The following is a 23,350-nucleotide window of genomic DNA, read 5'->3' on the forward strand; positions in this document are numbered from 1 at the left end:
GCAAGTGGGTATCCCCCAAGGGCTCCCGGGCTGCCAGAGGGATGTCTGACTGCCAGCTTAGGCCCAAGCCGCTCGGGGAGTGGGCCTAAGCCAGCAGGTGGTCATCCCCCGAGGCGTCCCAGACTGCAAGAGGGCACAGGCCGGGCTGAGGGACCCCCCCAGTGCACAAATTTTTGTGCACTGGGCCTCTAGTTTATATATATAAAAGCCTAAGCAACTGTCAGACTGTCTGACCATCTGACCAGTAGCTATGATGCGCAATGACCATTAGGGGGCAGGCACTTAATGCAGGAGTTGCTGAGCTGTGGTGACTTGGGAGCTGTCATTCTCGGTGACGCACCCGGAACCAGAGAGCAGTGAGCCCGATTCCGGTGTGGGTCACCCAAGAACCACTCTCTCACAATCCGGGCCCCGTTGGGGATGTCAGAGAGCCAGTTTCGGCCTCATCCCTGCAGGCCAGGCCAAGGGATCCCACTGGTGCACGAATCCGTGCACCGGGCCTCTAGCACCTTAATAAAGCTGGTATATACATACACATTTCTGTATTAACATGAATAAATCTCAAAAACAATATTGCAAAAAAAAAGGGAAACGCAGAATAATGCCATTAGGAAAATTCAATGTTAATAACAATCACAAAACAATGCTATCTGTGATATATGGATGCAGACATGTTGCCGTGTTGCATTCCTACCGAGTTTCTGCTTCTAGTTATCTTCAGAGAGGGAAGGGAGCTGGGACAGGAAGAAAGGAAGGCCTTCTCATTTGTCAGTAACACTTTTAACAAAAAGATCTGAAGCACAAATGACAGAATGTTACCATTGGTCAATTCTGTTGGCTTTATACTTTTACCTGTTTTATGTTGAAATTATTTCAAAATTAAACAAAAAAGTAGCCTGGGACATCAGAGGAAAGGTGCCAACTTTTCCCTGGGAAGTCAAGGGAGGTTGGGAAGGAGGTGCCAGCTGGGTGTTGAAGGCAGGGTGGGAGCTGACGTTGAACTGGGTGCGGGAGGCTGGAAAGGAGATGCAGGGGTTCAAGGCCAGGGACTCAGGAGCAGGCTCTCTGCTCTTTTCCGTGTTTGATGAATGACTTGTGTTTGTCAGGCTGCCCCTCCCTCGCCACCTTCCTCACCCTCGTCCCTGGTTCCAGCTCCTCGATCTCTGGGCTGTGAACATAGTGCATAGGCTCGGGCAGCTCGTAGGGGCATGGGGATGATGTGTCGTGTGATGATTTTTTAAGTCTAGATAATCTAATAGCCAAATATATGAAACTGAACATTAAAAAATGGGAAGCAGCCACTGATACAGGAAAAATAGAATCTGTAGAGGATACCATGCTCGACCACATGTAAATTCAGTTGAAAACCAACTGAAACTGATAGTTTTCTGAGACAATATAAATCATTAGTTTGGCTCCAGAAGAACTAATTAGAAAACCCCAACAGGCCAATAATCATGGAAGAAATTGAGTGTTCATCAAATTCCTCTCCAAAAAAATTCAGGTTTGGCTGTTTTAATTTCTATCAAACATTCAAGGAAGAGATAATTCCAATGTCATTTAAATAGTACCAGATCACAGGTAAGGAAAGATTCCAAATTATTTTATAAAGCCAGCACAACACTGACAAAGATCACACAAAACACACACAAAATTACTCTTAAAAATCTTACTTATGAATATTGGTGCACATTTTATGAATTAATAAGAACAAATAGAATCACACAGCATTATGTTAAAAAATGAATACACCACAAGCAAGTGAGGCTATATTCCAGAAATACAGATTCAGTATTGGGAGAATTATTCATATCATTGAACAAAGTAATAGTTAAAAAGAGATGAAAAAATCATATAAATAGCTCCATAAGTGTTAAAAATGCCTAAAAGGCATTTGATAAACTTGAACATATGTCTATAATAGTTAGCAGAAATAGATGGGTATTGTCGAACATGGTTTTATGCACGTATGTGTATGTGTGTGGTATACAGATATACATACATACAAGGAAAAAATTACCACCGTTCCCTTTATTCTTTTTTTTCTTTTTCTTTTTTTTTAATTAAATCTTTATTGTTCAGATTCCCTTTATTCTTTAACACTTCTCTAGAAATGCAAGTAAATACAAATTTTGAAAATAGAAGTTATAAAAGGAGGCCAATTTATCAATTAAAATTGCAGATAAGATTGACCTCCTGGAATAAAAAAGAACAAGACAGTCCATTGAAAACAGTGTTTTAGAAATAATAAAAATATACTAAGATGACTGCTAATAAATATTAAAACAAAAATTGTATAGCTTTTCTATGCATACGTGTTAGCCTCTTAAAATATAATGGGAGGAAACATTTGCAGTATCTGTAAAAGTGCTAAACATACGGAAAGTCTAACCAGCATTGGCAAGAACAGATCTTATTAATGTTGTTTGCTCCTTGTTCCCCAGCCCTGAGACCTAATACAGGGTGGGGCAGCCCTGGCTGGTGTGGCTCAGTTGATGAGAGCATCGGCCTGCAGACCAGACCCAAGGGTCTCAGGTTCAATCCCTAGTCAAAGGCATGTACCTGGGTTGCAGGTTCAAACCCCATCCTGCGTGTGGGAGGAAACCAATCAATCTCTCTCTCTCCCCTTCCCTTTCACTCTCTCTAAAAATCAATGGAAAAAATATACTTGGGTGAGGATTAACCAAAAAAAAATTTGTTAAAAATACAGTGTGGCCCTGACCAGTTTGGCTCAGTGGATAGAGCGTCGGCCTGGGGACTGAAGGGTCCCAGGTTTGATTCTGGTCAAGGCATGTACCTTGGTTTCGGGCACATCCCCAGTAGGGGGTGTGTAGGAGGCAGCTGATCAATGTTTCTCTCTCATCGATGTTTCTAACTCTCTATCCCTCTCCCTTCCGCTCTGTAAAAAAAATCAATAAAATATATTTTTTAAAAAATACAGTGTGGAGCAAAAGTAGGTTTACAGTTGTGAGTACATGAAACAGTTTATTCTTGTATTATTATTTGTTAATTATTATATTGTTTTCCATAGGAGCAACTGTAAGTCTACTTTTGCCCCACCCTATAGATATTGGTCCAGTGGCGGAACTGGCTCACAGATCAATGGAACAGAAAAGTGTATTTAGATAAAGACAAAGCACATTTGCTATGCAGTGATGATCATAATAATCGCCAACTTACAGTGATTCCCATGTGCCAGGCACTGTTCTGCACCCCTCACCTATAGCCTAACACGTTGGGTCCAGTTGGTCTATAGTGTTGAAGATATTTAAGTCCTCTCTTTCCTTATTGATATTCAGTCTGGTTGTTCTACCCATTATTCAAAGTGGTTTATTGAAATCTATTTTTGCACCACTATTTCTCCCTTCACCTCTGTCAATGTTTGCTCCATATATCTGGGTACTCTGCTGTTAGGTGCATATATATTCATAATTGCTATATATTCCTGGAGAATTGATCTTTTATAATTATACTAGAGGCCTGGTACACAAAATTTGTGCATGGGTGAGGTCCCTAGGCCTGACCAGTGATCAGGGCCAATCGGGGCCAGGCCAATTGGGGCCGGGCCAATCGTGGCCTGCCAGCCAGGGGAAGGATGGGGGGGAGGGGCGCGTGGAGGAACTGTAGGAGGTTGGCCGCCAGCCCCAGGAGGGAGCTGACCCTTGGCCCCCCTGGGGAAGGGGCTGCATCCACTACCACATACCCCTAGTTCCCTGTCCCATCCTGGGGCCTGCTGGCCAGGGAGAGGGACCGCGGAAGGTTGGCTGGCTGGGGGAGGTTGGCTGTGGGAGTGCACTGACCACCAGGGGGCAGCTCCTGCATTGAGTGTCTGCCCCGTGGTGGTCAGTGTGTGTGTCATAGCAACCAGTTCACTATGCACCCCCTGCCTGGTGGGACTTGACGGGGGTGGGGCCGGCTGGGTCTGGATCTTGCCCAATGTAGGTGGGGCTGGCCAGATCTAGGTCTCACACGATTTCCAGGTGAGACCCAGACCTGGCCGGCTCCACCCCCATTGGGTGGGGGTGGGGCGTGGCCTGAGGTACCCCGCCCTGGCCCAGCACCATGCAGCCTCAGGTCCCTGCTGATCACTCATTACAGCAACTCCGCCTCCGCTGTGGGTGCAGCCATTTTGTGACGGCATGACAGGGTGAGGGTCAATTTGCATATCACCTCTCTATTATATAGGATAGTACACTTCTTTGTCTTTCATGGCAGTATTTGACTTAAAATCTATTTTGTAGTAAAAGTATGGCCATCCCTGCTCTCTTTTTGTTACCATTTGCATGGAATGTCTTCTTCCATCCTTTCTCTTGCAGCCTATGTGTGACTTTACAGCTGAGGCGAGTCTCCTGTAGACAGCACATGGTTGCATCTCTCTCCACCCTTTATCTGAAATAACTCATTTACTCGTCACAGTAACCCTCTGCAGAGGGTGCTATTGTGGTTTCCACTTTTAGATGAGGAAACTGACACACAGGAAGGTTAGGTAACTTCTAGATCTCATGAAATTGGAATTTAAACTAGCACTTGACTCAGAGGTCATGCTCTCTGTACCCATCCTACTGCACAGATAAACTGAGATTTTTAATCTAGAGGGAGGGTGATGGTGGGGGAAGGAAATTGATTATTCAAATATGATTTTGGAACAACTATCTAGCCTCTTGGGGAAAAAATAAAACTGGGTCCTATCACACTCCTTACACCAAAGCACTAGTAAATTCTAGAAGGAAAAGATTAAAAGGAAGGAAAGATTTAAAAGAAAGAAAGAAAACCCTAACAATACTCATGAAAAACACAAGCAAATATTTTTAGGATCCTCTAGTAGGAAATACTTTTGACTACAGAAAAATCTGAAATTCATGTAAGCAAAAGATGCCATAAGTAATGTTTAAAAAGAGACAAATAACAATTTGCAATACACATGACATAAAGTTAGTTGCCTTCACTCGGAAAAACCTCTTAACAATCAGTAAGATAAATTAGGAAAGATACAGACAATTCACAGAAAAATAAATGCAAAGGCCAATCGTTCAATAAACACAAAAAGAATGTCTGCCCTTTCTAATGATTAAGAATTAAACATTGAGCATGGCCAGCATGGCTCAGTGGTTGAGCATTGACCTATGAACCAGGAAATCACGGTTCTATTCCTGGTCAGGGCACATGCCCCAGTTGTGGGCTCAGTCGTCAGTGTGGGGCTTGCAGGAGGCAGCTGATCAGTGATTCTCTCTCATCATTGATGTTTCTATTGCTCTCTCCCTCTCCCTTTCTCTCTGAAATCAATAAAAACCCTTTTTATAAAAAGAATTACACATTGAAACATGATATCACTTTTCATCTCTCATATTGGCAATATTGGAAATTTGATAATGCACTGTGCTGTCGAGGGTAGAGGGCAGAGGCACTCCCATGCCCCGCTGGGCAGTGCAAACTGGTTCATCCTCTTTGAAGGTGATTTGGCAATATCTATCAGAATCTTAGATATACCTAAATTTTAACTCCTAACTCCGGGATTTATTCCACAGCTAACCTTACACATATGCACAAAGATATGTAATCATAGGCGGTCATTGCAGCTTTGATTGTGCAGCAAAAATGCAGAAGCAACTGAAACATCCATTGGCAGGACAGATTCGTGTAAATTACAGCCTCCTTCACGGGAACTCTGTGAGCTGCTACATGAATGATCTATGTTGCTACGGCTAGATGTGTGATGTATGTTAACTAACACAGAGTACCAGGAATGTGTCCCTGGTTGGGTTTAAAATAAAACACTGGCATAAATATATATTTGTCAATATTTATGGAAAAACTTTTGGGAGAAAACTTAAGGAACTTGACCGTCTTTATATTTGGGGTGGAACAGAGGCCTGGGATAGGAGGCAGACTTTTCATTATGGGTATTATTTTTAGTGGGCCCCCCCCCCATAAGCACATTATTTTCTGAATTTAAAAAGAGTATTTATAAAGGAACCAATTATAAGGAAGAATACTATTTAAGATGCTTCACCCTGAACTTTCTTTTCAAATTCTTTCCTCAGTGGGTTCACCAGGTTTTTTTGTTTGTTTTGTTGTTTGTTAAAAAAATATATTTTTATTTACTTCAGAGAGGAAGGAAGAGGGGAGAGAGAGATAGAAACATCAACGATGAAAGGGAATCATTGATCGGCTGCCTCCTGCCTGCCCCCCACTGGAATCGAACCTGGGACCCTTCAGTCCACAGGCTGACGCTCTATCCACTGAGCCAAACCAGCTAGGGCGGTTCACCAGTTTTGACACTAAAGTTTTACACCTGGAAGGGCCCAAGAGACCGTTTCCAACCTTCATTTTGTCCATGAGGAAAGGGAGGCCGAGAGAGGTTTCAGCAGGCGGCCCGGCCCCCTGGCCAGTCTGTCTGCAGAGACTGGGCTGCTCTGATGCTGCTCTCAGGAGAGGGACCGATGGCCCCTTTATGCGTGTGACCAAAGCTCCGACCTTGGACTTCTCCCAGCACATAGTCCAGCGAGTCTTATTCCACATGCATCGACGTGGGGAACCTATTACAGTGCAGAGTCCCAGGTGCCTTCCTGAAGAGCCTGATCAGTGGGCTAGGGCAGGGCCTTTAAACCTGCTGTTAGCAAGGTCCCCACCAAATGATTCTGAAGTCCCACTTGAAGTCACCCGATGGCTCTGGGCCCCTTTGACCTCCCCCGCACAGTCCTGCTGGTAGTTTCTGTGTATCTAGGCGGAAGCCCCCCACCCCAGCGAGGAAAATAGGATGCTCCAGTGGAAGTGCTTGGACCCCCAAGGCAGTGCTCCATCCATGGTTCCCCTCACCTCTGGCCCCCACTTCAACTGAGATGAAGGATGGCCCTTGCTCACTCACCCCAGGGTGGGGGGCAGCTGGATGTGGAGGTGGGGGCAGACTGAGAGTCGTAGCTGCATCTGGAGTGCCCCTCACCCTATCAGGGTTCCCCTGAAGCAGGCCTTGGGGAAAGATGCTGACCAGCATATTGGACCTGGGAGGGACCTGGCCTGCTTGGGCGGGGGGAGGAGCCCAGGGAGGCCAGGGGAGGCCTGGGATCCATGCCCACTGGCACTGACAGTGCTTCATTGTCCCTGTGCCACAGAACCTTGCGCCAGCCACCTTCGTGGTTAGGAGTCCAGCTGGGCGGTGGCTGGGCCCCTCAGAAGCCCCTGACGACAGATCAAGAGGAGGGACGGCTGGTGACAGCCCATCTGCCTGAGCCCCAAACCTCACCTGTTGCCCAGGTAGGTGCTCTTGCCATTCTCCCACTCAGCAGGGCTAAGCCCCTCGCGCCAGCTCCTTCCTCAGCCTGGGAAATGTGGCCTGAGGCTCTCCTGTCAGTGCTGGGCAAAGGCCATCCCTAAGCCCCCAAACCCACAACCTGATGGGGAGGGGGTGCAGGATGGGCCCATCCCATCTCCAAAGATCACTATTCCAGAGGACCCTGGCTCCCAAGGCCTGGGGCAGGGGGGCAAAGGCTCTCTGGCTCTGGTTAGGATGCCCCCAACTCCACAGAAAAGCCCCCCACAGGGCTGCCAGCTGGGTCCCTGGAATGGCTCTTGCCCAGCTGGCCCTGGTTTGGGACAGGCCCAGAGCCCAGCCAGACATGGCTGTTCCGAGAGTTCCCTGCCTCTCACCCCCCTTTCCTTGAGAAAGGGTTATGACAAATGGTATCTTCATAGACCGTTAGAGTTGGGAGGAATCTTGGTGGTACAGTCAACTTCGATCTCGTTTGACTTCTCAAGCATTAGTGTCATTTAAAATGGCCTGGCCGATGTGGCTCAGTGGTTGAGTGTGGACCTATGAACTAGGAGGTCATGGTCTGATCCCTGGTCAGGGGACATGCCTGGGATTGTGGGCTCGATCCCCAGTAGGGGGTGTGGAAGAGGCAACTGATCAATGATTCTCTCTCATCATTGATGTTTCTGTCTCTCTCTCCCTCTCCCTTCCTCTCTGAAATCAATAAAAATATATTCAAAAAATAAAATCAATTAAAACATTCAAAAAAAATTTTTTAAAGGTTGTAACTGAACAGCTCAGAGGACTCAGGTATAAGCTGGTCAGAACAGCACAGGAAGCCGGGGTCTCAGGCAGCCCTTCGTGGTTCAGCTGCCTCCTCCCTGCCCTGCCTCCGCCAGCTCCTCCACACACACACACACACACATACACACATGCACACACACAGACTCTGCCCCCCACAGCCTCTGCCCCTCTCTCCTTTCCTATCTTTCCACCCATCTGGTGACTCCTAGCAACACCCCCGCCCCGCCCCTTGTGAGAGAGACAGGAGGTGATTAAACCTCCAAAGCTGGAAGGTATAAAGCCAGGTTAGCATCTAAGTGAGGCTTTCTTCCCTATTAAGTAGACAAGTTAATAACATCAAGAAAGGATTGGTTTGTCAGGAGAAGCTGTAACGGTGATAAGGTTTCTTTATTTGAGAGTGTCTCTAAAATCTCTTTTCCATGGAAGAAGTTATCCTGTGTGGGCTGTTGGCCAAGAACATTGCCATCGTTATTATCAAGAAAAGTAATCTTAGGTATAGTTCTTCTCCGTGCAGATCAAAGTGGTCGATGTTCACACTCCCGTATAATTTCTTGGCCTGGCTTGTGAGAACTCTCCAGGGCAAGGAGGCTTAGCTGCAGGCGGTATGTCACTTCTGTCCCTTGGCCATGCTCACTGCCCAACGTGGTGCTGAACCCTTGTCCATCCAGCCTAGGTTCCTGGGAGAAGCAGCATCAAATAGAAGTAAAGAGCTCAGGCCCGGGAGTCAGGTGGGCCTGATTCCCAGCTCATCACCTACGAGCTGTGTCATCTCTATGTACGTCAGTCTTCTCATCTGTAAAATGGAGATAATGCCAGTGAAGACTGAAATTAGTAACCGTAAAGTGCTTGAAACCACATCTAGCACTTACTACGCGCTTAACATGTTAGTTCTGATTGTTATAAAAGCCTCTTCTTCCCATGACAGAGGCAGAAACTCTGTCATTTCCCTTGAACATAATAAGAAGTCATTCACATTTGCTGGGGGAGTGCCCACCCTCAAGGTAGGAGAACTGAGACCCTCAGGAACGGAAATGCGGCCACCTGCAGCCCCAACCTGAAGGTGAGGACAGGATGCCTGGCCACAGGCCAGAACAGGCAGTCACTGCAGTTATAACTCACACTCAGCGATGAGCTCAGGCCAGGTGGCAGATGTGACATCATTGTTCTCATTCAGCCCTTGAAGGTGGCCCAAACCTCAGCTCCTATAGCTCAGGTGGAAAGCCTAAGGCAGCAGAGACACCACCACCACCTCCCCCTCCGCCCCCGCCCCTGATCTGGAGCCCTGGACAGAGAACACAGCAAGCGTCACACCCTGCATCTCAGCTGGCAGAAGGCAGGCCAGTGTATGGAGGGAGGGCACTGGGTTGGAGTAGGGAGGCCCGTGTTCAAAACCAGACTCTTCACCTGGTGGGGAGAACTTGTCCATGTCAATGAGCTTCTCTGAGCCTCTGTTTTTCCATCTGTAAAATGGGAAGATAATACCCATTTTGTAGGAATGGAACAAATGCCAGAGCACCTGTACAGTGCCCGCATGGGCACTCAGTAACTTGCAGATGTTCTGCTCGGTCCATCACAGTTGTTCTTCCAGACTGCCAGCCTCTTGTTCTCTGTAGCAGAAATTTTCCTCGCCTGGCCTGCACCCCAAGATGAAGGAAAGGGGTGGTGTTTTGGCAGAGGAGGAGAGGAGGAACAGTCCAGATCTTCCCAGATTCCTGGCAAGTGTGAGAGGCGCAGCAGGGGAGAAGTAGTTCTGTCTGGTTTTCCCAGAGATTTTTCCACTCGGGCGATGCCAAGCTCAGGAAGCCAGAAGTAAAGCGACAGACCCTGTTGCTGGTGCAGGCAGGGCGGTGTTTTTCTCTTGATTCACTCAACAAATGAATGGATTTGTTGGGATTCCAGGCACCGCGCTTGGCACTGGGACATTCAGCAGCCAGTAGAACAGACACAGACTCTGCCCTCATGGGACCTTCGTTCTAATGTGGGTGGAGGCGATAAATGGCATAAAGTATGGGTGAAGTACGTTAGAAGGAGGGACAAGCAATGGAACCGAAGGAAAGAGGGATTGGCAGTGCCAGGGACTCGTGTTAATAATAGGGTCAGCCGAAACCGGTTTAGGAGGCAGCTGATCGATGTTCCTCTCTCATCGATCAGAGAGAGAGTTTCTAACTATCTCTCTCCCTTCCTCTCTGTAAAAAATCAATAAAATATATTAAAAAAAATAATAGGGTCATCAGGACAGGCCTCACAGAAAGGGGTCATTTGAGATGCCAATCACCTGCTCCCCTGAGGAACCCCTGGGAAGCCTGTGGGCTCAGAATCAGGGCCAGTGCCTTTCATGACGTCCTAGGAAAGGAGCAAAATCCGGAAGGCCTGGTCCCAGCCCCGACGTCACACCCTTCCTCCAAAACCCTAAAATAACGTGCAGATCATTCAGCCTGAGATGCAGGACCTCGCGGTCTAGCCCCAATGTGTCTGTTTTCTTAGCAGATCCTTCTCACCTACCTTTGCAGCCAAGCCAGTCAACCCGGCCATTTCTGGAATATTCCACCCTCTGCTTCCCTCCTCCACTCATTTGTCCCCACTGCCTGCTCTGCTGGTGTCTGTCAGCCCAGATATCCCAGCTGCCACCTCTCTGAAGCCTTCCCTGGCCCCCCTGGGGCTGTGGTCTCTGAGCCCCATCACCTTGGCGTGTACCTTTCTAGAGCCTGGCCCTTCCTCTGGGTGTAGCCATTGGCTTACCTGTCTGATGCTCTGCTGGGCGGGAAGTGCCCTGGGCAGGGCCTGGAGGTCTTTCACCTCCTGCAGGTGGGGGCCTCCGCAAGCATTGGCTGAACTGAGTGTGCGGGGACCTCCAAGGCCCCCAGAAACACTGGGACAAGAAGGGGGGGGCCTCTGGTCTCCTCAGACAAAGAGGCAGGCTGGAGGCCCGCAGGAAAGGAGAGAGGGAACTGAAACGAAGGAGCTAGTGAAGGAAGGGGAGAGAGAAGTCCCCACCAAGTGTCCTCCAGAGAGGCAGACTGAGACAGATGGATGAGTCTCCCCCCGAAACAGCTACTGCTCTCTCCCCTCAGCATCTCAGGCTAGTGCTTGCTTGTGTCTAACTAGCATACCTTCTGCTGCAGCTGGAACTCATTTCCTCTGGTTCCATCCTCTGGATTCAGGCTGCTCTTTGAATCCGCATTCAGCATGAATCAGAGTGGCTTCCTGACCCCCCAGTCGTTCTCAACCTTCCTAATGCCGCGACCCTTTAACACAGTTCCTCATGTTGTGGTGACCCCCAACCATAACATTATTTTCGTTGCTACTTCATAACTGTAATTTTGCTGCTGTTATGAATCGTAATGTAAATATCTGAAATGCAGGCTGTATTTTCATTGTTCGCCACCTGCAGGTTGAGAACCGCTGCAAGCCCAAGGGGCATAGCAAGGCCATCAGGACGCTGACCCTTGGCCTGGGCTTGTGCTTTAGTTGTAGAGGCCACACAGAGACTACCTAGGGGCCAAAGCGTGGGGGCCACCGCGGGTCACAGAGGTTGTGCCAGCCAGTCACCCCCCCCAGCCTCTCCCAGCGCTAACCCTCCGTGCAAGCAAATCCATAAATAGAGCCCCCACCACAGGAGCCCTGTGATTCTCAGCCCTGGTGCTCTGGGCTCCCTGCCCTGCAGGCTCTGTGAAGCCATGTGAGCCAGACTCCCAGCCTCTGCCCTCTGGCTCCCGCCCATTGCCCATCACCCAGCGCTGATCGCTGGAGCAGCTGAGCTCACAGAGAGAGCCCCTCCACCGCTCTCCAATTCCCCACCCAGACCCTTGGCAGCCAGCGTCTCCTGCCCTAATTAGACAGATGGGGCCAGAGCCAGGTGTCCCTCCCATCTCTGCTGCCCCAAGGGGTGGTGTGTTCCCATCTGGGGACCCCAACTCCCTCAGGGGAAAACCTTAACACAGTCTGAGTCCAGCTTCCCCTCTATGTTGGTGCAGGCATGGTCTCCTCCTGGAATGCCCTGCCCCTGGCCTCCACAGGGCAACTCCTCTTCAGGGGGAAAGCCCCATATGCACTCAGAGCTGAGAATGTGGTTGCTAGACGCAAACTGTCTGAGCTCAAATCTTTCTTCAGCCACAATAGCTCCCATCTTGGGGTTGTTGTGAGGATTAAGAGAACTCATACTTGCAGCATCTTATCACAGTGCCAGCCGTAATCCTTCAGTTAATGTGACTGCTGCTATGCATCCTCTAAGAGCTCCCTTGGCTAACACCTCCTCCAGGCAGCCTTTCCAGATTGCCAGGGCTCAGGCAAGTGCTCCTCCTTTGTGCTCCCCACGCTCTTTCACCAGGCCTCGGGAGTCTACTTATGCATGCCTGTCATGGTTTCTTTGGGGGGTGGGGGGTCACTGAAATCTTATGCCTAGTCTCTAAGTGCCTTGAGATCAGACACCAGAATCTGGCCCATTATTTTGCTGAATAAATGATTTCATGAGTGGCATGTGGGCAGCTGGGAGAGACAGACTGAGAGACTAGGACTGAGCTGCCAGGACTGACTTTCCACGGCCTGTCCTGGAAGACCAGACGCCCATGCTGAGCAATGTTGACCTCCCCCAGGAACTTGTTAGAGGTGCAGATTCTCAGGCTCCACCCGAGACCTGCATCAGAGACTCTGGGGTGGGCCCAGCCACCTGTTTAACAAGCCCTCTAGGCGATGCCCATGCAACATGGCTCTGATGTTTCACAGGAACGCAGATTCAGAGGAGGCGGAGCCCCTCTTGGGGTCCCTGCTCTGCTGAGGGCTTCCAGGAAGGCCGTCGGGGGGCCCCCAGGGACTGGCTCCTGCTGGACCCACACTTCTGCGCTTGAGACCCTTTTGCTCATAGGGCAGGGGTAATGGGGGACACTCTCCCCATAGACCTCCCCTTCCCCAGGCGGCCCAGGACTGAGGGGTTGCTGCTCCAACTGGCTAGTCCCCTCATTTCAGGTGATCAGCATAATGATTTGATATTTACATATATTGCGGAATGAACACCATAGTGACATCCATCACCATGCATAGTTACAGCTGCAAGGTCATATTCCGTGGCTCTAGATGGACATGACTGTGGGAGGAACACTATTCAACCCAGTACCTCTACACGTCCCAAATCACACGGGTACAGAGACAGAGGGACAGGGACAGAGACAGAGGGACGGACACACCCAGCCCTGGCGGAGGAGAGCTCTCAGACCCTGAGATAGGGCGAGCCCCCCAGTGCCAGAGCTGCCCTTTCCTCGGGGCCCAGCACAAAGTGGGCCGCACCCTGTGATAGTGTCTGTCCCATGGTGATGCTTTTCATGTTGGCTTTGCTTCCTGTTGTTGTTTTGTTTGGTTAGATCTACACACAATACGAAACTCAAAAACTGAAAAAGGGAATATAATGAACGCGAGCCGTCCTCTCCCTGCCTCAGCCTGTACCCAGTGTCTCTCCCAGAAGGCAGCACTGTCGCGTTTCCTGGGTCTCCTTCCAGAGAAACCCAGCCGCGGGCAGGCTTGCAGAGACTGTTCTCTGTGTGCCGCCTGCTGCCTGCTTGCTTCGCTGAACAGGCATCTGTCACTCTTTTTTCTGATTGGCTGCTTTCACATTGTTTGGGTCATCCCCCGCCCCTCGCCCCGCAACTCCCCACCTTACTGTGCTCTCACTGAGGGCAGAGCCGTCTGGGATTTGTCTTTCCTCCGCACATCCTAGCTCAGTGCCCACACAGAGCAAGTGTTCATTTAAGGCTGGTTCTCTCTACACATCGACGAGTCATCAGTAGCTGGTTGGGTCTGTGTGGGCTGGGGCTCAGCCTCCTGGCTCCAGAGGTCTCTGTCTCCCCTGGCTTGTGGCACCATCCACCAGAGCCCGTCCTGGCAGCAGGCGTTGCTGGGTGGGTGGCGCCCAGCAGCATCCTGCCTGCTTGCTCCTGTGGCTGAGCGCCTTCATCCCGGCTCTTGGCTCTGGTTGGGGCTGGCTCTGAGATCCGTGGGGCGTCTGCCACGGCTGCACTCCTCTCCCTGCCCCTTCTCAGTCCACTTGGGACTCCTGCAGGGCAGGGGGTGGCAGGGAAGAGGCTGGGAAGAGCACTGTGAGGGGCGGGGAGTGTGGCTGCTGTGGACCCCTTTGCCCAGAGGCCTTTGCTAGCTGAAGGCTTAGTCTGGACTTGTTACCACGGAGACGGGAATTACTGCAATAACTCAGGGTTGAACTGGAGGCTGCAGCTTCGCCGGTTCTGGGGGGGATGTATTTGCTCCACAACACGCAGATAGGAGATGTGCCACATTTTTTCTATATCAAGACAGAAATGCTGCCTCTGCCCAAGATTTCACCATGCCCTCCATGTACTGATGGAGCAGAGCACCAGGGGAAGGTGGAGATAGAGCTGGGCAGGGGCTGCCAGCCCCATGCGATGGGAAGCCGAGGCAGCGTTCGCCAGCAGCACCCTCCACTCATCTGTGGCAGGAGGGGCTTCGGTTAAAGGATTTGAAAGGGCCCCTCCTGCCACAACGCTCTGAGTTTGAGATCATGGGGCCAAATGAGCCCCCTTAACCCCACTGCTCATCATTCCTTTCTCCAATCAATATTTACAAAGCACTGAGCTCTGCCCAGCACAGCAGAAACAATGAGCAGACACAGCCATGGGCTCTGTCATCGAAGAGCTTTCCATCCACTGGAGGAGTCAGCCGTTGGCTACGTCATCCCATAAATAAACAGCACAGTTCTAGGTCCTCACAAGGAAAATAATACCTGACTGCAGTGAGGCATTGCTGGGCGCTAAGCACTGTTCTGCCTCGTGTGAATCCGTTCATGCTGTCCTCACATGCACCCAATAGATGCTGTTAACATCTCCATTTTACAGATAAGGACACTGAGGCTCAGGTTAAGAAACTTGCCCAAAGACATGGGGCTAGTAAAGAGGCAGGGTTTGGACCCAAAGAGTTGAGATCCCCCTAGGAACCCAGACTTAAATGCTACATTATGGCAGGCTGGCTCCCACTTGCCCAACTGAGGGCTGTACTAGGGGGACAGAACCCCCTCCCCGATCACTTGATCACTGCCCCTGGGTCTTGATGCTGTGGCCAGCCAGCACCATGCCACATCTGGGGAGAGAGGGACGGGGAGGGACCACTGGCTTCCTAGCAGAACCCCAGGGGTCTGGTGGTTACCGTGGCCCACGTGATACAGGTTTAAGCCTTGATCTTCCTGCACCAGGCTCAGCCAAACCCTGAGGGGAGGGAGGAGGGGGTGGCATCAGATTTAGGCCTGAATCTTTCTGAGTAGGCAGCCTGTACAGAACCCCCGGGCCCCTGCACTCCCTCCACCCCATCGACAAGCTTGAGCAGGAGCTGGTACAAATAGGGCACTTGAAGAGGGAAGAAAGATTTGATGCAAAAGAATGAAGGAAAGATGATTGTGTGCATGCCAGGAAATATCAAGCCTTCCTTTCTAAATATGACTTTTTCTAATGATAAACAGTAACGCATGTTCCTGTTAAATCATTTGTCAAATTCAGAAAAAATAAAACAAACAAAAACAAGAAAACCCACATTTTCACCACCCAGAGATAGATGGTCTTTTTTTCCTACAGGTATAATTTTTTTTTTACTCTTTCTTTCCCTTTTTCATTTTTAGAATCGAGAGTGTCTAGTTTAACAGCATCATATCTTGCTGTTCTTACTTTCTTGTCTTTTTAGCACAAGCAGGGAGTCTCCCCTCCTCTGGGGTCTCTGAGTCACTGCCCAGCTCCCAGGGGCGTGGACATGGATGACGTCCCCACAGCTGCCTCCTCTTTCTGCCTCTGACCCCTCTGGCAACTATTATGGCTACTTGCTGACTCAGGGCCATGGGCAGAAAGGCATGGGCCCCTGGATGGGGGTGCAGGGTCTTGAGGGGAAGAAAAGGAACCTTCCTGGCAAGGAGGGGGGTCCCAGAGGGGAGGTGGGTGAGGGGGAAGCCCGCACTCTCAGCTTCCAGCCCAGGGCCAGATGGCCACTGTCTCCCCATGCTGCGCTCCAGCTCCCTCAGCCCCCCAGCCTTTCCTCCCCGTTAGCGGAGAGGCCCTTAGAGGTAGTACAGATCTGTACCCCAGAAATACAGCCCTCCTTGGATGGGCAAGGCAGCTCCAGCCCCAGTGGTGCCTCAGAGGCCCCAGGATGCAGCGGAGCCAGACACTTAGATTCCAGTCCTGCCTCTGTCTCTCTCCAGTTGTGTGACTTTAGGCCCATTATTTAACCTCTGCAAGCCTCAGTTTCTCTACCTGTAAAGCGGGGATACTGAGGCCCACCTCTTAGGCTGCTACCTCTTAGCTTGCTCGTGAGGTGTCACTGATGGTCAGTGAGATAACCATAAGGAGGCACCCGGTCCCATGCCTGGCCCATGTCAATGCCCACGTCTTCTCCCCCTTGTTCTGAGGCTTTCTCAGGGGCTGTGCCCACTCTGGCCTGGAATGTGTTCCCAACACTTCCTGTCAGCGTTTACTCTTCTCCATTTAGCTTCTGTCTTTAGCCTGGGGGCTCTGTTCTGGAAGGGGTTGGGGAGTCAGGTGTCCTGGGTTGAGATCCCACTGCTCACCGGCTGCCTGACCTGGATTAGTTACTTGCCCTCTCTGTGCCCATAACTCCTCATCTATAAGATGGGATATTAGCAGAACCTATCTGTTCTTTGTTTAGGAAGCAAAAACCACTCTAAGAACTTTAAGCAAAGCAGAAGTTAATACAGGGAATTCTGTGCTCACAAAATCAGCGGAAGAGTGAAAATATGGGTCTTCAGAACCGAGCAGAATTGCCGCACCAGACAGCTCCTCAGCCACAGCCAGGACGGGACTCCTGGAGCCTCACCTGCAAGCCAGGGTCAGGGAGCCCCTGCAGCCTCTCGCTCCTCATCCACCCCTCACCCTCCAGGACCCAGAGGCTGGGCATTGGCCTGCGGCAGAGAACTGCTTCCTCTCCTCAGCATTGCTTGTCAGCAGAGCACAGCCCAAGCAGCAGGAAGGAGGGCCCCCTCCCCCCTTCCGCCTTATAAATCTACCCCCAGCACATGTAATTGATGGAACCCACTCTGCAGTCAGAACCCCCGCTGCAAGGGAGTGCTGGAAATGTAGTTTTAACTTTCTAGCTTCTGCAGTATAGCAAGGCACATTAGAAAGAGGGGGGAATGGATGCTAAAGGCCATTGACTAGATCCAACATGTCATCTGATAGGTGCATTAAGAAAAATGGCACACTGCCTGGCACATAGAAACTTTTCAGTAGATGTTAGTGGTGAATGTTGTTATTAGGCCAGGGGCATCCGCAGGAACTGCTGGGCGCTACCCACAGAACCCTGGCAAAGAAAAGCAGCAGCAACAGCAGTAACTGCAGCTTGTACGTGGCGCTGTCCATGGTGCTGAGCGCCCTTCTGCTGCTCCCGGATGCTGGCTGGCTGCCTGGCGTATTACTGTAGTGGGCTGGATGGCAAGGTGGAACCCTAGTCCACTCACCTGAGGGGGCCATTGGGGGCTTCTGAAGGAAGTCTTACCTCAGTCCTATGAATAAGATAGCAAAGGCAACATTCAACATTTGTGGTACTCCTAGTTTACAGAAAGGTCTCCACATACCCTCTCCTTTAACTCTCACAGCCACCCTGATGTAGGCAGGATGGACATATCCTATCCATTTTATTTTATTTTTTTAATATATTTTTATTAATTTCAGAGAGGAAGGAAGAGGGAGAAAGAGATAGAAACATCAATGATAATAGAGAATCATTGATTGGCTGCCTCCTGCATGCTCCCCACTGGGGATCGAGCCTGCAACCTGGGCATGTGCCCTTGATCAGATTCGAACCTGGGACCCTTTAGTCTTCAGATCGACGCTCTATCCACTGAGCCAAATTGACTAGGGCATCATATCCATTTTATAGAAGAGAAAACTGAGCAGCAGCAGGTTAAAGTGCAGTTAATCAACAATAGATCCAGATTTACACCCAATCTCCTGACCCCAAATCATACATTCCCTCTACTCCATGCTGTGAGCTGGAGAGCAAGACTTGCTCCTGAGTGCAGCCCTGGATTAAGGAGCATCTATCTTTCATTGAGGCCACCAACATGCTGGTTGTCATGGGAGGACCACAATGACAAGGGTCCTGCCATCAAGGAGTCCACAGATTCGCTGGGGAACTGGCTGTTCCTGTGCCTGCAAAAATGAGAGAATAGTGCCAGGCACAGGTAGCAAAGGCCAACTGTGTAAAGAGGGTGGGGATAAGGCACAGACTGGGCTGCTCAGCGGAGGAAGGTTTCAGGGAGTAGGATCTGAGCTGGGCTCAGGGGCTGTAAATGCTGAGGAGACCAAGGTTCCAGTGTAGCCCAAGAGGAAATGGCTCAAGCTCAGCCACTGAGACATGAGGACAGGACAGAGGGCAGGCATGGTGCCCCATGAAGAAGGGGCCGTGCTGGTGACCTCTGGCACAGGGAGAAATGCAAGAGTTTGTGGATTCAAGTGAAGAGAGGGTGTGGCCTCTGTAGGTCTCCAGCCAGATTTCCTCAGACTCAGCTGGGAGTGGGGGAGGGGAGAGCTCCTGAGAGGAGGGCAGGTCTCATGCCCCATTGCAACATGGTTTAAAGCAGCAGTCACCAACTGGTGGTCCATGGACTACTGGTGGTCCGTGAGGTCCGAAAGGTTGGCGACCGCTGGTTTAAAGGACACTGAGCTACCATCCTTTACCCCCAAATCTCTTTATTCTCCCTCCTTATTTAGGGGGAGTTAGAAAACATTTTGGATGGTCAAGAACTCCTGATTCAGATGCCAGTAACCCTCATAACGTTAAGCTGGTGTTTCTCTATGCTGGCTGTACCTAAGAACTGACTGGAGATTTTCATTCTTAGAGTCCAGAGTGGGGTGTGAGTATCTGGATCTATTAAACACCTTCCAGGTCATTCCAGTGCCCCCCCCAAACCCCACCTCACACTGAGGACTCACTGATCCAAGCCCAAGAGCATTGAATGGGGAGCCATAAATTCAAATTCAAATACTTACCCCAGCCTTAGGCAAATCTCTTAGCCTACTGGCAACCCAGTGTCTGCATGTAAGAAGTTGGGCAAACCATTCCCTGGTGTGAAGATATGAGGAGATTGGGGCCAAACTCTTGCATTTCTCCCTGTGCCAGAGGTCACCAGCACGGCCCCTTCTTCATGGGGCACCATGCCTGCCCTCTGTCCTGTCCTCATGTCTCAGTGGCTGAGCTTGAGCCATTTCCTCTTGGGCTACACTGGAACCTTGGTCTCCTCAAGATTTACAGCCCCTGAGCCCAGCTCAAATCCTATCAGGGCAGTTTAGAGCGAGGACGAGCTTACTGACACTTAGGAGAAGGTGCACGGCCAGCCGGCATGGTGGGCGGGGAAGGACAGTAAGTGGAACCCTCATTACAGTGACAATCCACTCCTCCAAAAGACCTGCGAACCTGGGCCACCGAGCTGCTGTCCTGAAAGGGGGCTGGGGTGGTCGACCTGAGAGCAGTGGGCATGGAAGCAGATGTGAGCAGCATCCGAGAGCAGAAGGGGGAGCTGGGAGGGGGTGCCCACAGCCAGGAACTCCAGTTTATGTTCACGAGGTCCAGAACCATGGGAAATAATCTTTGCTGTGGGTAACAAAATGGTGATGAATTATTGAAGAGACTGAGAAGGTCAGATGGCAGCAGGGGGTGGGGTGGGGAGTGGGTGGATGCATTGCTCTGGCTTTGTGAACTCTGGGGGGTCAGGGTTAAGGGAGAAGGTAGGTGGGGTGGGCCTTCCCCACCCCTCCCCACCCCTCCCATTTGCTCTCCAAGCACAGCAAGAACAAAGGCTGCAGTCTGTGGGGTATGGGACGATTCTTCCCATATTCCACATCTTTCCTCTGCTGGTTCCAGAACAGAGTAGGTGGAGGGTTACTAGGGATGGTCCCGTCTGGGCTAATATTGAACACATACAGTTCTCAAGGACAGTGCAAAGGGCTTTATAGAAATTGTTTTTATTTCCTATTTACAATGACCTGTGAGGCAATATTGTTATTGTCCCCACTTTCCAGAGGTGGAAACTGAGGCTCAGGAGGTCTGATGGTCCATGGTCACACAGAGCTAGCAAGAATGGATCTGGGATTTAAACCCAGTCAGTCTGTTCCAGAGAGCCCACATCTCCCTGACACCTGGACAGCCTCCCTGAGCTCTGATTTGAATGAAATTCACGGCCAAAGAGAGGCGTTCCCTGATGCACCCCTCTTTCCACTCCCACCACACCCCCAAACAGGCAGATCGATGCCTCTGCTCCATGTTCCTTTAACCGACTCAGATTTCAAGTTTTGCTCTGTCCAGTGTGGTGCTTCGATCTCCAGAAAGCTTCGTGTCCCTCTTCTTCACACTCAAAAGCTAACTTCCCTCCAGAAGGGAAGAAGGCCCAGGCATGGTTTAGGGGCGGTGACAAAAGTTGGGGTGCTGTACTAGGTTTCCATGGCAACAGTTTCCCTCATTACTGTCTCCACTTGCAGCTTGAGGAGGGTGGTAAGATGGGGGTGAGTTCTCTTCTCTCTTCTTCTCCCTCCCCTTCAGGCTGGGCGGCCAGGGGAGTGGAAGCCTGTGGCCGACCCAGCCTGCCGGATGGACTCCACCACTCCAAGCTTAGACTCTGGGACCTCGTAATGGGGGGCCTCCAGGCAGAACCAGGAACCCAGGCCAGACCTCCCAACAGCAACCCTCCTCCCAAATCCCAAAGGCTGTGAACCCCACAAAGAGGACCTCTTGTTTATACCTCCAGGGTCTATACAAGGCCTGGCAAGAGTAGCTACTCAGTGAATTCTTGTTAAGGGATAAATGAGCAAATGAAAGAACAAGCCAGTGAGCCATCCCCCAAGCTAGCCCTGAGTCTTCATTTCCATTTCCTACCACACCACTGCTCAGTGTCCCCTCTGGGCTCCGCCCACACTTCCCCACGCACTGTGCTGGTTCCTGCACCTGCTCACGGCTCCCCCTGGAGGTCACGTCCTTGCAGAAGGCTCCTCTGACTTCTCCCATGGCTCCCTTTACCCCGGAGACTGGCTAGGGGGGCATGTGGTAGCCTTTGCCTCCTGGCTTGCATGTCTCCTCAGTGAGCCTCACAGCCTCATGTGGGTGGGGACCAGCCTTCCAGGCCCCCAGAGCCTGGCATGATGCCTGGCTTGGGGTAGGTACTCAACCCTTCCTTGTGGGAGGAAGGAAAGGAGAAAGGGATGAAAGGGGGAAGAAGAGAGGGAGGGATGCTTTTGGGATGGGAGAGGATGAGAGAGTGGAAGTTGAGTGGAAAAGAGCAGCATCCAGAAAGCAAACCTCCTTCTCAGAGCCAGATGGGTGCCCAGAGCTCTTCTCAGCCCAGGACCCCTCCTCCCTCCGCATGCATAGTATTAAGCAAATAATAACAACAGTCCTTACGGTTGTGTAGCAGTTCACCCAGCGCTCTCACATCCTGGGCCTGGGTCCAGTCCCCAGACAGACCCGAGACAGGCTCATAAGCCACTGGCCTCATTTTAAAGGTGAAGATTCAACAAATGGAGCTGGGACCATTGGATAGCCACATGGCATAAGATGAACTTGGACTCTTATCTCACATCATACGTAAAAATTAACTCAAAATGGGTCATAGACTTCAATGTAAGAGCTAACATTATAGGATTTTTTAAAACTTATCCTTATTGTTGAAAGTATTACAGACATCCCTCCTCCCCCCATTCATCCCACCACCCCGCTCCTGCCCCCCTAAAATTATAATATTTTAAGGCACAAAATCTTTAAGACCTTGAGTCAGGCAACGATTTCTTAGATATGTTACCAAACGTATGGTCCATAAAAGAAAATTGGATGAATTGGACTGTGTCAAAATTCAAAATCTTGACGCTTCAAAAGACACTGTGATGAAAATGAACAGACTGGGAAGGACTATGTGTAAAACACACATGTGATAAAGGACGAGCTTCCAGAGCATGGAGATGAGGAAAGGGGCCCTGAGGGGTGTCGCTGCCCGAGAAGAGGCCTGGGTAACTGAGCCTGCTGGTCTCCCCACTGTATTTGTTCCTTTGCAGCAGCGGGGTAGCTGAGTGGAGCCTCCAGGCCTGAGTTGGAGCCTCGCTGGAGAACTGACCCAGGTAAGAATTCTCACCAAGGCCTTCAGACCCGCCAGATTCGCCTCCCTCCCCCTTTCCCCATCTGCTTCCTCAGCGCGGGCTCCCCCGAGTGGCCACCAGCAGACCTGTAGCTTCTGCCGCAGGTGACCAGCGCAGTAAGAAAGCTGGATGGATACCTGCCGCATCCACCAAGAGACCCCAGAAATGCCATCCTTGCCACTCCGACCCTCGGGCAGAAGGCTGCTAAAATGTACCACGTTCCACATAAACTACTTAAGTCTACATTTTACTAACCGTGTCCGCGTAAACGAGTTAACCAGTGACCCGGTTATAATAAAACAGTGGGCAGCCTAGGCAGAAGGAGAGGGGAGCAGAAAGTAGGGAAACGTAAGATAAGCAAGAGGCTCCCTGCTCCTCTTAGAGGCTGACTTGGACGGGAGGAGGGTGACTTTTGTGCCCTTTTTCCTTTTTCTCACTGTGCCCTTTCTTCCCTATTTTTGTGAGTTAGCACAGTAAGCCCAGACGCCCAGGCTACCGTCCACCTCCTGCATGCCAGGCCCTTCACCTTTATTCCCCTTCCATCCCCACCTCCTAACTCTCCCTGGCTCCTGAAACCATTCCACTCTGTCCCCTGGAACTCTGTGCCCACTTTTCATTTTACAAACACCTCCGTGGTGCTCCCTGTGCTCCAGGCATTGGAACGCTCCCCACCCAACCTATTAGCACACTTGTTGGCTTCACCTTCAGAATAACTCCAAAACCTGCCCACATCTCACTGCCTCTATGGCTTTCATCCTGGTCTGAGCTGCCTTGACCTTCTGCCTGGATTACTACAGTTTCCTCGAACAGACCCCTCTGCTTCCACTTCTCTGCTTGCCCCCACCCCATTTATTCCGAAGTCAAGGATCAAAGTGAACCTGTGGCCCTAGCCATTTGCCTCAGTGGATAGAGAATCAGCCCATGGACTAGAGGGCCGTGGGTTCGATTCTGGTCAAGGGCACATGCCTCAGTTGCAGGCTCAATCCCCGGCCCTGGTTGGTCAGGGCACGTGCAGGAGGCAACCAATCGATGTGTCTCTCTCACATTGATGTTTCTCTGTCTAGCCCTCAGCACCCCAGGCAACATTGGCTCTGCCTGCAGTGCCCTGTCCCCCGTAGCTGCATGGTTTGCTCGCTCTCTTCAAGTCTTTGCTCAAATGTCA

The 23,350-nt window shown here is 50.7% G+C and overlaps 1 protein-coding gene across 3 annotated transcripts in view; it reads left to right on the top strand.

Moving 5' to 3' along the window:
* Positions 1 to 23,350, top strand: part of TMEM63C (transmembrane protein 63C) — a 68,664-nt gene that overhangs the window by 7,104 nt on the left and 38,210 nt on the right. The window contains exons 2-3 of one of the 3 annotated variants that reach the window (XM_006778821.2): positions 7,110 to 7,251; positions 22,108 to 22,170. The gene's annotated coding sequence lies outside the window, so the exon portion shown is untranslated. The remainder of the gene's footprint in view (positions 1 to 7,109; positions 7,252 to 22,107; positions 22,171 to 23,350) is intronic. The other 2 variants (XM_015558058.1, XM_015558059.1) reach the window with 2 other exon arrangements.

The sequence above is a fragment of the Myotis davidii genome, unplaced genomic scaffold (assembly GCF_000327345.1).
Source record: "Myotis davidii unplaced genomic scaffold, ASM32734v1 scaffold309, whole genome shotgun sequence".
In the NCBI taxonomy this organism is placed as follows: domain Eukaryota; kingdom Metazoa; phylum Chordata; class Mammalia; order Chiroptera; family Vespertilionidae; genus Myotis; species Myotis davidii.